Below are 13,738 nucleotides of genomic sequence, written 5' to 3' on the forward strand. Positions count from 1 at the left end.
GGATATGTAGCCAGATTTCCAATGCAGTCTGACCATAAATTTCATGCTACTACAGGAGAGGTATGTATTGCATGCATGGATTTCGTAAACGGAATAATGTGTTTCAGGGTATGTGTGGCTTTTTTTTTTATTAACCTATTAGGCTGGGTTGTCAAGTACCGTATATACTCAAGTATAAACCAAGTTTTTCCAGCACAAAAAAATGTGTTGAAAAATACAAATTCAGCTTTTACTCGAGGCAAAAAAAAAATAGTAAAAAACCCACCTTTCCAGCGCCGCCAGAAAGTTTAGTTTAATTTAAATCAACGGGGCTGGGGTCCAGCTCCATAATGGGGCACAGGGGCTGGCAGGCTCTATACCTGGTGGCAGGGGCTAGCTTTGTACTGGGGGAGGGTATATACTGGGGCAGGGGCTGGCTGGCTATTTCCTGGGGGGCAGGGGCTGACATGGTATATACTGGGGGCAGGGGCTGGCTGGCTGGCTATGTGCTGGGGCAGGGTATATACTGGGGGGCAGGGGTTGGCTGTGACCAATGCATTTCCCACCCTCGGCTTATACTCAAGTCAGTAGGTTTTCCCCAGTTTTTTGTGGTAAAATTAGGGGTCTTGTCTTATACTCTGGTCGGCTTAAGCTCGAGTATATACGGTATTTTTTAGAATATGACACCACCCACAGCTCCGTGCACCAAAGTATGAAAAAGTTATTAGTGCAAGAAGAGGGCAAACTGAAGAATTTTTTTTTTTTACAGGAGGTTTTAATTTTTGTAAGTGTATGAAAACATTATAAAACCTATACAAATTTGGTATCCACGTGATTGTATTTACCTAATGATTGAAGTATACATGACATTTGGGGCGCTCAATGAAAGCCATAAAATCCAAATCCATAAGAAATGGTGCAAATGTGTTTTTTCATAATTTTTACTACATTCAGAATTTTTCCCCGCTTCCCAGTATATGGCATAGAATACTAAATACCATCACTATGAAGTGCAATTTGTTACACAGAAAATAAGCCCATACACAGCTCCTTACATGGAAAAATAAAAAAAGTTATAGATTTTTTTAAGGTGGGGGAGTGAAAAATAAAGACGCAAAAACGAAAAAGGGCCTGGTCCTTAAGGGGCTAAAGCCCGGACACCTACTGTTTTGGGTAACACTAGCTATCTCCATTAGGCTAAATATGCTGAGGCTGGGGGGAAGTGAAGGATTGGAGTAGTATAAGGCCATATGTATCATACTCTGTATAAATATTCTTTGTGCTTATGAGCTACTTAACTGAATTGTAGAAAAACATAGAAAAAGGTTCTCCAGGACTCCAATAAAAATAAAAATCCTCAAGTTTATTGGTTTACATTTAAAAGCAGTAAAATGAAAAATTGTATGTGTGGTACACAGACCAACACGTTTCGAACGTATAAGAAATTTCTCTCTGTTCTTAGACGTGATCTCATGACTTGACCATGACTAAGAACAGATAGAAATTTCTTATACGTTCGAAACGTGTTGGTCTGTGCACCACACATACAATTTTTCATTTTACTGCTTTTAATGTAAACCAATAAACTTGAGGATTTTTATTGGAGTCCTGGAGAACCTTTTTCTATGTTTTTCTACATATCGATGCTAACCGACAGCGACGCGGCTTTGGAGGACCGATGAGTGGTCTTATCCACCTCCTCTCCGGAGCACTGGTGGTTACATGATGGATTCTTTGCATTATGGGAGCTGACATTTTTCTTTGTTCAAGTTTCTATAAGTTCCAACTTATTTGAATTACTGGTAATGAAAAATTCTAGTACTCTTGGGTCATGCTCTAAACAAGGGATGCACAATCTCAGAAATTACAACCTACAGACCATGGCTATGGCTGGTCAGGCATACATTAGGCTAAGTTTGTGTTAATGCAGCCTAAGGGTGGTTTCACATTGGCATTTTTTTCACACCGGTGATTTTTTACTGAAGCCATTTTGGCTTATGGACACGTAGAGAATGTGTGCGAGCTGTGATTACAGAACATCTCACATGTTATCACTATGGTCTCCACTCAGTCCGGCCATGGTACTGCCCTGGCTCCTAATGCCAAACCATAAGGCTCACAAGGTACTTCCAATAATTGAATGGTATCGCCCATGAAGCAATTTGTTGAAATGTATTAGAATGTCAGATTACCAATTTTATGACAATTTTTATTTTCAGGTAGCCAACTTACGTGAAAAGGTTGACATTAGAGTCAAAGAAAAAATTATCAATTTACACAGAGGTGGTGTTCGTAAAATTAGTGAGATGAGGCGTCACATTAATACATACGTCAGTACAGAAATGTTTCCAGATTCAGATGTACCGATAGAATATCGGAGACGGTTCTATCCTACAAGAAAGGACATTTGCAATATTATGGCTAAAGCCAAGTCATCAACCCACACCTCTTCAGTAGATCAATCTAACCTACTTCATCTTGTGCATGAATGGCAGAAAGAAGATACTACTCTTAACATTTATTGTCAACCAAACACAGCCACAGATGAAGAGTGCAATAAGCAGACATTTTTGTTCTGCTATCAAACAGAGTGGCAAAAAAGGTTACTACAGTTATATGGAAATCATATGACCCTATTTGATGCTACATACCGAGCCACGCGGTATGCTCTGCCACTGTTTTTCCTCTGTGTTAGGACAAATGTGTGTTATGTTGTAGTAGGGGCCTTTGTCACCCAGTATGAAAATTCGCAAAGCATACTGGAAGTATTAGCAATGTTTAAGTCATGGAACGTGAATTGGAAGCCAACTTGCTTTTTGGTTGATTTCTGTTTGGAAGAGATAAATGCTGTCTCAAAAGTATTTCCTGGTAAGTATATAGAAATATGGCATTTTACATAATTAATACCTAAGAATACAATAAAAATGCATAAACACATTTGCAATATTACTGATTGATAATAATTGTCATTACCCACTGTCAGCCCAGGATTCCACACACAGGGGGAGATTTATCAGAAGTATTTGAGAGCAGAACTGTTTTAGTTTCCCATGGCAACCAATTCCAACAGCTGTGCTGTTAATAGTTGCCAGAGATAACATTTAATATGTTGTATGAAACCTCAAAATATTTGCAACATGTAATCATATGTATACAAGTAAATTGCAAATCTGGCAAAACATAATGCACTCAAGCTTAAGGTCTCTTACCCTTCACATGCATGTAAATCCAACTGAAGGGCTCATTCAGACAGGTGTTTTTGAGGTCCGTATGCTATCTGTTTTTTTGGGATTGTATATTGACCCATTGATTCCTGTGGGTCTGTTCACATAAGCATTTTTTTTCAACAATATGCAAGCAGTGAGAAACACAATTATTGAATTTATGAACGCGTCAGCAGTGTCCTGAGTATTTACCCTGTTTCCCCTAAAATAGGACATCCCCTGAAAATAAGACCTAGTACAATTTTGTTCAATCTGAGAAATATAAGGCCTCTCGTGAAAATAAGACCTAGTGGCCGCCATTGCAGCGGACCCCCATGTCATACATTAGTATTAGTAGATTTTTTAGATACTGCAATAGGTTGTGACATGCGGGAAGAATTACAGAATAAAATCACTGACTGTTGCAGGACAAATACGCTACAAGCAGCTACATGGACATGAAGTGCTAATTTAAGGAAAGTTCTATTGCTAAACATGAGAGATTGGGGCCAAAAATTCCAATAGTTCAGAGTTTGGAGAGTAATAAGGATGTTTTAGAAGTTTATTTTTTTTGTTCACCAATAAATGTAAATTCTTGTACATGGAAAAATAAGACATCCCCTGAAAATAAGACCTAGTGCCTCTTAAGGAGCAAAAATTAATATAAGACACTGTCTTATTTTCGGGGAAACAGGGTATATAACTTTTTCTGGAAAAGAGTTTCTTCAGGTGATATATGTCCCACACTAAGTTGTTAAATTAACATTTTTTAATGTAGATTCAAAAATATTACTTTGTGAATTTCATCGGGAAAAAGCTTGGATGGAGTGGGTGAACAAAAAAGATCACAAAGTCAGAGATTTTCGTAAAGGTGTGTTGAAAATGCTTCGTGACATAGCAAATTCCAGAAGTATGGAAGAACATAATGTTGCTCTTCAAACTTTGACCAATTCAGATGTTTGGAAGAAAACTTCAGAACTGAGGCAGTGGTTCTCCCATAAATGGCTGCCTGAAATAGCGGTAAAAAATTTACATATATTTTTTATTGGATTTATTTTGATTATATTTGTTCAACTAGTATACGGCAGTATAGAAGATTATAAACATGTCTTTGTTTCTACTATGGTTCCTCTCTTTTGGTGCTGAGCTTTAGAAACAACATTTAATCCACATTTTTTCAGGTATGCAGTCAAAGGGGGGAGCGCTCTCAAATCCAGCCAAGCTTCCCACCTCCCCATGGACACTGGGACACTTCAAAATTCCTGCACATGCGCAGTAGATGTTTGTCTACGAGGGCACATGTGCAATGATTTCAGATTCCAGTGGAGAGGCAAACACAATTAAGGACTTTTTGTGACAGTTTCACAATAGTTGGAATTTTTTAAAACTCTAAATGATACTAAATAAAATTGCTTGGAATATTAAAAGCCACTAGTAGAAAGTAAAATTTGTCTCATAGATAACAAGCCCTCATTTTTGAAATAAAAAGTTTTGTATTTTGGAACATGGGAATGAAAAACAAAAAAAAAAATCTGAAGGGGTTAGGCCAGGTTAACATAACATTTTATGTATATGCTGAGTTTATTCACCAGAAAAACTCACAAGATATACGACCTACAAAAAAGCCACTGCCCAAAGTAACAGCAGCAGGATATAGTCCTTTTTAAACTAAATAAAGTGAATTTGGGCCATTTATTAGAGCTTGTATAATAGTTTTCTGTTGTACAAGCCATGAAATGGCTACAATTCCTGCCATAAGGCCCATGTGCCACGTGGTGTGTGGCTGGAGGTGTGGTGAGCGAGCATTTGGCAAATTGTGGCCAGATCACAGCCACCAAAGAGATTGATGGAACCCAAGCACGATTCAGTGAGCACAAAATGTCTCATTATGACCCCAAGGAGCAACCATACCACAAAATATATGCACATAATTTATTTGGTCAGATTTGGAGCATGGTCGCTCAGTTTCCTGGCCAATCATAACCGTGGCTAATTGCCAGTGGTGTCCATTTGCCCGATTGGCTATTCAACCACTAGTCCAGCCATAAATCCAGGTCAGGCGGCCAAACCTGAATGTCAACTATGGACTGGAACGACAGGTCTTCAAATTTCTACATCAAACACATTTAATGTCAGCGTTTCAGGTCTCTGTCACCGTTTTCTATTGGTCTTGCATTAGGCGCGGGAGCAGGCACGGAGGAGCTGCCTCCGGCGCTATAGACAACTGTTTAAAAATTTGTATAACATTTTAACTGCCTGTATGTGTCCCAAAAAACACTGCAAACAATTTTAAGGTAGCACGGAAAAAAAAAAAAATTAGGTATGGCCCTTAAACCATTGCATGCAAAAATTTGCTAAAATAACCCAGTCATTAGTGCCTTTCTCAGGCCGCATCACTAAGGGCATAAAAAATAACTGGTTTCACAGACAAATTAAAAAAAAAGACAGCACATCAGATTGTAGTGAAAAATACCTTAGTGGATTTATTCCATGTGGAAGAGCAACGTTTCGGCTCCAAACAGTAAGGCTCGAGGTATCTTTTTTACTACAATCTGGTGTGCTGCCCTTTTTTCATTTGTCTCTATAATTGAACAACCTGATGCCCGGCCCTCTTAGGCGTGCACACGCTTTTTATTTTGTTTACTCATTGTGTGTTTTGATAGTGCTGCTTGGATCTTTTCTTACTGTATCTTTTGATTATGTTTGAGTTATATTGGCTATACAATACAAATGATAGGATGAGATTTAAATTGTAATTAATATCACTATGGTTTTGTTTCGTTCTACAACAGAAATGGGCCCGTGTTTACCGAAGTGGTACTTTTCAAGTTGGCATACATACGAACAATGGTCTTGAGCGACAGCACGAAATTCTGAAATATACTCACCTAGAGGGTTACAAAAACTGTTCTCTTAGTGAAATAATTTCAGTACTTCATTCAAGTTTTTTCCCCAACACATACAAAAAGTAAGATATTTGGTAGTTTAACCTTCATGACTGAGCGTCATTAGTGTGTGAATGTCCAGGTTAATTTTTTCCGATCTGTTTTGCGCTTTAAAAGGAACCTGCCATCAGCAATTGACCTAATAAACCACTACCAGTATATTTTCAAACATCGTAACACCTTCTAGTTTTTGTTTCTTTCATGGTTCAGGGTGGTGGCATCATCAAGAAAACCAACTTTGAAGTGAGATGTAAATTACTTGTATAAAGTCAAGGAGGTCTAGTTAGTGATGTCTGTGGATGCAGGACCATGAATTTCAGTGAAAGGGACTTTCTGAAGAAGAAGGAGCTTGTCTTCAGTGTTAAAATCGCTGCCACCTTGACTTTATACAACCAATTTACATCTCACTTCAAGGTTGGTTTTCTGGAAGATGCCAGCGCAGTAGGCCATGGAAGAGACACAATCTGGAAGGTGTTCAGCTGCCTGATAACATACTGGTAGTGGCTTATTAGGTGAATTTCTGCTGACAGACTCCCTTTAAATGACTATATCTTTTAACTACTTTACATCAGATGTGGGACTTGAAATTGATAAAATCATTTTATTAACTATATATTTTTTTAGAATTAGCAAAAAAAAAGTTGCCATTAAATATTTTTTAATAAGACAGGGCATGTGCTAATAAAGTGGTGGCGAACCTATGACACGGGTGCCAGAGGTGGCTCTCGGAGCCATTTCTATGGGCACTCAGACCATCACCTCAGGACAGAGTTCACCAAATAGTACCAAATCCACCATGTCCCAGGCAACTTAAGAGATGCTGCTCTCAGCGCTATTTTATGACAATACCATTGGCTGTTAGGAACTGCGGGAAAAGTGAGGTGGTGTTTACAGAACTGCAATATCTTTGGAGGTCATCCTGCTGGACCCACTATTCTTCCTCTACAGAGAGACCCTGGAGAGAAGCTACAGCGAGAGTCTGAATTTGCCCTCCTTCTTTCAACTGTATTGGTGGCCTCGGGGGGGGCGATACGATTGAAAGATGTGGAAGAACAGGGAGCAGTAAGGTACTGCTTAAAATGCCATGTTGGCACTTCACGGTAAATAAGTGGATTTTGGTTGTAGTTTGGGCACTCTGTCTCCAAAAGGTTCGCCATCACTGTGCTAATATAATGTATATTGCCATATAGCAGCCAATAAGGGGTTAATTTCATAATACAATGTGACCGTATATTCAAAGTTTATTACCCGTTTACAGAGACTTGTCAGGTGATCTTTGCTGCCATATATGAGAGTACATAGTGGGAAGGCAAAGAAGATTTTTTTTTTTCTGTATGAATGTTAATTGCAGCAGGATTCCTTAAAGTACTCTACTTGCTGTCTAGGTGAGGAGTTGATTAAGGAAGCAGAGATCATTACTTGATGACAAAACCTTAGTGTTCACACTGTCCACAAGTATAGTGGATCTATTGAACAAATATCATGCACATTCTGCCTAAAACACCTGCATTCGAACCATAAATATTTGGAGTTGAGCTGCAGGTTTGAATTAAAGGTATTGTCGATGGATGAGAAAAAAAAATTCACAGCTGAGGGGCCAGTAAAATTAACAAACAGTTGGTACTCTTTTGGGACATTAGCACTGGAGGAAGTTAGTATAAGCTGTTTATTATTTTTTATGCCCCCTTAGCTGTGAAAATTTTTTTTTCATCCATGGACAACCCATTAATTGATGCACCCAAGACGAAAGTATATTGGACTTTGTGCTCTGGCACTCTGGTATGCATCCAGTCATGATAAATTCCACCACATATGTTTTTGTAGGGATATGTTTAGATATTCAATAATAAAATATATTAATTAGATTATTATCATAACACTAGGTAAGTTTGAAGATGTTTATATTTTAGAATACTGTATAACTTTTTGTTATTCAAAGTATAGAAATTTATAATTAACATTTCTGATGGTTTTTTCATTACCCAGGTACATGGAGCTAAATGTTCAAAGTTCTAAATTGTACCGCAAATACAAACAGAACATACCAAAGTTTTTGCAAAATCGGCCAAGAGAAATTATTAACCATATTATGCGCCGAATGAGTAGCACGCTGGATCTCAACAACATTGTGTGCGTGAATAGTGCCTTAGGCATTTTTGCAGTGGACAGTGAGACTGAAAAAGGAAACAAATATAGTGTAAATTTAGGAGAAGAAACTCCCTTCTGCACATGTGAAGACTGGGGAAATTTTTTACTTCCATGTAAGCACATGTGCTGCATTATACAATACATCAGTGACTGGGGATGGGATAGACTGAGCAAGTCTTACACTGAGAACCCACTATTTACAATCGATGTACATTGTTTTAAACCAGAAGGAAAAGAGGAGACAGTTGATGGACCACATCAGTTTGAGGATGTAAAGATACCACCCAGAGAACACATACTGGAACTGGCACCTCGAAGAAGAACAATTCGAACCGCAAAAATCCAAAACTGCCACCGTCTTGTAAAAGAACTAGTGGACTCATTATATTTGATCAAAGATTTGGATGTTTTAAATAATGTAGAGGATGAACTGCTAAAATTGGTGACCCATGTTAAAGGTTTTGTACCTAAAGATGGAGGATTACCATTGATTGAGTCTCCAAAGAGACAAAAGGCTCCATCAGAACATTTTAAACCTCTTCCAATACGTACCTACGGCCGCCCCAAACACCCAGAGTAGGCACCAAAGAGTAGGCACCAAAGCTGATATGCTTAGAGAAGAGGTGTGGGAAATTGTAGAGGAAGTAATACCCATAAATAAGGCCAGCCCTACACACAGTGACATTGTACAGGACACATTGAATGCCACCTGGAAAATCATTAATGGCATTAAGTTAACTTACAAGGATAAGTTAAATATTGAGGGAAATGAGTGGCTAGATGACAATGTTATTAATGCTTGCCAATACCTCATTTCAGTTCAGTTCCCTCATGTGGCTGGGCTTTGTGACACATTGCTGCTGTCACACAATCAAGTTAGCCAAATTACTGAAAAGCAAAGTGTCATTCAGATCCACCATGTAGGTGCACATTGGCTGGTTTCCCATCTAGCCGCAGCTGATGTAATAATATATGATTCATTGAAAACATCAGTTAATGATATGTTAAAAAAACAAATTACAAATTTGTATTCAATGTTTTTTAAGGGATATTTTTCAATTCTTGATCTACACTGTGTCACATTTGAGAAACAAAAAGGCACAAACGATTGTGGGCCATTTGCAATTGCAAATGCCGTATGCTTAGCATATGGAATAAGTTTGAGCGATGTCACTTTGAAACAAACTGAAATGAGAGCTCATATTGTTAAATGTCTTCAAGAAGAAGAAATATTAATGTTCCCTCATTCTATGTTGTCAAAATCTTGTGCCCCAGTTTATTCAAAAAAACTTAGACTAAGCACTTTTTGCTTATGCCTTCTTTACCACCCCAAAATCAAAATGGTCGAATGTTTTACATGCAAAATGTGGTACCACTTAAAATGTGTTGGATTAAGCCAAGAGTCTCCTTGCGTTAAAACAAAAGAAATACCATACATTTGCAACAAATGTAGTTCTCAGTGAGTATGTACGGTAGTGTCGGTACTGACTGCCTTGTAATTTCTTCTGCCATTTTGTTTTATGACAATTTGCTGTATTCTTTGATTATTTTAATATAGTTTATGTTTGACACTAAATGTTTATTTAAAAAATAAATGTTTGTTTTTGTTTAAATTTATATAAATAATTTTTGTAAATTATTTTACAAAAAGGTAATTTATTTTACTACCAGGATGAAGGACTGTAAACCAAGCACTAACATACTGGTGTGCTTCCTATGCCCTTGTTTAAACACCTAATGACTTCATACGCAAAGACAATAAATCAGAATAAAAATATACAATAAAACATGGTAAACTTTATTACTGATAATCAATGTTACATAAAATACATAAAATTGACATAAAATGTAAAACATTGATTATCAGTAATAAAGTTCGCAAGCGCAGACAAAGCGCCCTGTGTGGCGCCGGCCTAAGGCTCCTATAAGCTAGCCTCACAGAAAGGCTTCAAATGTTGTTGGACATAATTGCTAGTCTAATAGTATGTTAAAATCTACAGTATAAAATGGGAATGTTAAATCTGGCTTTTGTGTCTTTATGGGTCTAAAATGTTTGTGCTACCCGCTCAACATTTTTTCCTACTCCAGCCGGGGAGTGTCACCTTTTGATGCAAAATTAGTTAATTTTTAAAAAGACATCAACATCTGGATGCCGGTGGACACCACACAAGCCACATCTCAGACAATGCAAATGCTAATGCATTACATGTGCCAGAAAAAGTAACACATAAAATAAAGAAAAAAATGCCCCCTATGTGTCAATCCAAATTGTGAGGCAACATTTATATGTGCCATTTGACAGAGTTTTGAAATTGGACTGTTTAGGCAGACAAAAACACAAAATTACCACACAAATCAAAAAGACCCACAGAAACAATGCCACATGCTTTTTATCTTTTTTTTATCCAATCTTGGATTTAACTTAAAAAACGATCAATAAGGGTGATGTCACACATGGCGCTTTTGGGCCGTTTTTATTTATCAGATCGAAAAAGCATGCTTTTTTGTCCGGTTTTCCGAATTTGCGCAATTAAGAACGGACATAAACGCATGCGTTTTTTACAATCTGAAAACACACTAAAAACGGCCCAAAAACGCCATGTGTGTCATCACCCTAAACCTAGGGGGTAGAGAATGGCAAGGAAGGATAGGGAGAGAGCGCTAATAGTGTGACACCTTTTATGGAAATGATCACAGGGTATAGGAGAGAAATGTGCTCACCGTGTATGGTTGTGCTGAGAGTAGGCACAACACTACGTTCAGGTATCGCAGGTGCTGCCTTCAGATAGAGATCTCCTATGTGTCGTTCGCCAAAAACGACACAGGAGGTATGGGCGGTATTTGAAGAGGGTAGTCTAATCGAATAGCGCACTCTGGGGTATTGGTAAAAGGTATTTTATTGACAATTGATTTTATAAGGTCTTTCAGTCACAACGCGTTTCGGGGCGCAAGGACCCCTTTATCAAGTGGAAAAGACTGAGTAAGAAATGGTGGTGAAATAAAGAGAATATAAGTGGTAGTTCGAAATTATGGACATAGGAAAAAAATCATTATAAAAATCATTATTAAAAAATTGGATAATATTAAAAGTATCCTTTCGAAATATTTGAAAGCAAAAGTGTGTCTAAAACATACATATGGTAATAAGTGGTTAAATCAATTGGTAAATTAATATGTTAATAAATTAATTACATAAAAGTGTGCTTAGATCAATAAAATTAGAATAAAAAATTGATTAGTTGTATACACACAGATAAAAAACAATGAGAGGCAATACATATGGTGAGATTTCATATAGTCCAATAAATAATAGTCATAGGTCTTTTGTCAACAACTCGTAGATGTCACAATATATAAAAATATGTCAATATACTTATATTCTCTTTATTTCACCACCATTTCTTACTCAGTCTTTTCCACTTGATAAAGGGGTCCTTGCGCCCCGAAACGCGTTGTGACTGAAAGACCTTATAAAATCAATTATCAATAAAATACCTTTTACCAATACCCCAGAGTGCGCCATTCGATTAGACTACCCTCTTCAAATATCACCCTAAACCTGACCTTGTGTCATCATGAGGCTGATTGCGTGAACCTGCTTGGTCTACATGCACAGTGCAGGGGAAAATTCAGATTTTTTTTTTTGCCATAAATTACAAGAAGTTCTACGTCTTACACTATAACTGATTTCCAAAACTGTTAAATCTGGATTTGAGATGACCCTTCCATAAATCTCTTCAGGAGTCTGTTAAATAGTAAGTTTTACATTAGCCACCTCAACCCTAAAACTGAGGAGGAACCACACCTATATGACACTTTCTCGCTATATAATAGATGGAGTATGCCCTCCTGACATATGGAAAATAGTCATTTCTATATGAGGCGGCTAAACCCCATTACTCAGAAGGACCTTCTCCTACATAACCCAATCTCCACCTATAGTAGATAGAAAAGGTCCTTCTGGATCATGGGAAATAGTCATTTCTATATGAGGAGGCTAAACCCCATTACTCAGAAGGACCTTCTCCTGCATAACCCAATCTCCCCCTATAGTAGATAGAAAAGGTCCTTCTGGATCATGGGAAATAGTCATTTCTATATGAGGCGGCTAAACCCCATTACTCAGAAGGACCTTCTCTTGCATAACACAATCTCCTCCTATAGTAGATAGAAAAGGTCCTTCTGGGTCATGGGAAATAGTCATTTCTATATGAGGCGGCTAAACCCCATTACTCAGAAGGACCTTCTCTTGCATAACACAATCTCCTCCTATAGTAGATAGAAAAGGTCCTTCTGGGTCATGGGAAATAGTCATTTCTATATGAGGCGGCTAAACCCCATTACTTCGAAGGACCTTCTCCTACATAACCCAATCTCCCCATATAGTAGATAGAAAAGGTCCTTCTGGGTCATGGGAAATAGTCATTTCTATATGAGGCGGCTAAACCCCATTACTCAGAAGGACCTTCTCCTACATAACCCAATCTCCCCCTATAGTAGATAGAAAAGGTCCTTCTGGGTCATGGGAAATAGTCATTTCTATATGAGGCGTCTAAACCCCATTACTCAGAAGGACCTTCTCCTACATAACCCAATCTCCCCATATAGTAGATAGAAAAGGTCCTTCTGGGTCATGGGAAATAGTCATTTCTATATGAGGCGGCTAATCCCCATTACTCAGAAGGACCTTCTCCTACATAACCCAATCTCCCCCTATAGTAGATAGAAAAGGTCCTTCTGGGTCATGGGAAATAGTCATTTCTATATGAGGCGGCTAAACCCCATTACTCAGAAGGACCTTCTCCTACATAACCCAATCTCCCCATATAGTAGATAGAAAAGGTCCTTCTGGGTCATGGGAAATAGTCATTTCTATATGAGGCGGCTAAACCCCATTACTCAGAAGGACCTTCTCCTACATAACCCAATCTCCCCATATAGTAGATAGAAAAGGTCCTTCTGGACAATGGGAAATGGTAGTTTGGTACTTTAGTCAATGTTAAAAAAATATACAAAATATAAAATAAGTGTGTATTTAGTGTGAAGAAGCCAAAAACTCTCATAGATCAAGTCCAAACCAATAAGAGAATAAAGAGTCCCTCCAGGTCATGGGAAATAGACAGTTCATACAGAGCAGACTAATTCCCATGACTGGGGAGGACCAGGTCCCTCTGAGTTATAGGAAATAGCCTCCTCTATGTGAGAAGGCTAAATCCTATAACTATCCAGCACCTCACCACTAAGGGGCGAATAGGTCCTTCCCAGTCATGGGAAATAGACAGCTCATACAGAGCCAGCTAAATCCCATGACTGGGGAGGACGGGTACCTCTGAGTCATGGGATTTAGTCACAACCCTTCTTCATACCCTGTCCCAGCGCAACATGGCAGTATGAGACCTGTGGTGATGTAAGACGCATGTGATCAGTCACATGATTTTGACATCACCGCAGGTCCTGGACCTG

This window comes from Engystomops pustulosus, chromosome 1 (assembly GCF_040894005.1).
Source record: "Engystomops pustulosus chromosome 1, aEngPut4.maternal, whole genome shotgun sequence".
NCBI classification, from domain to species: Eukaryota; Metazoa; Chordata; class Amphibia; order Anura; family Leptodactylidae; genus Engystomops; species Engystomops pustulosus.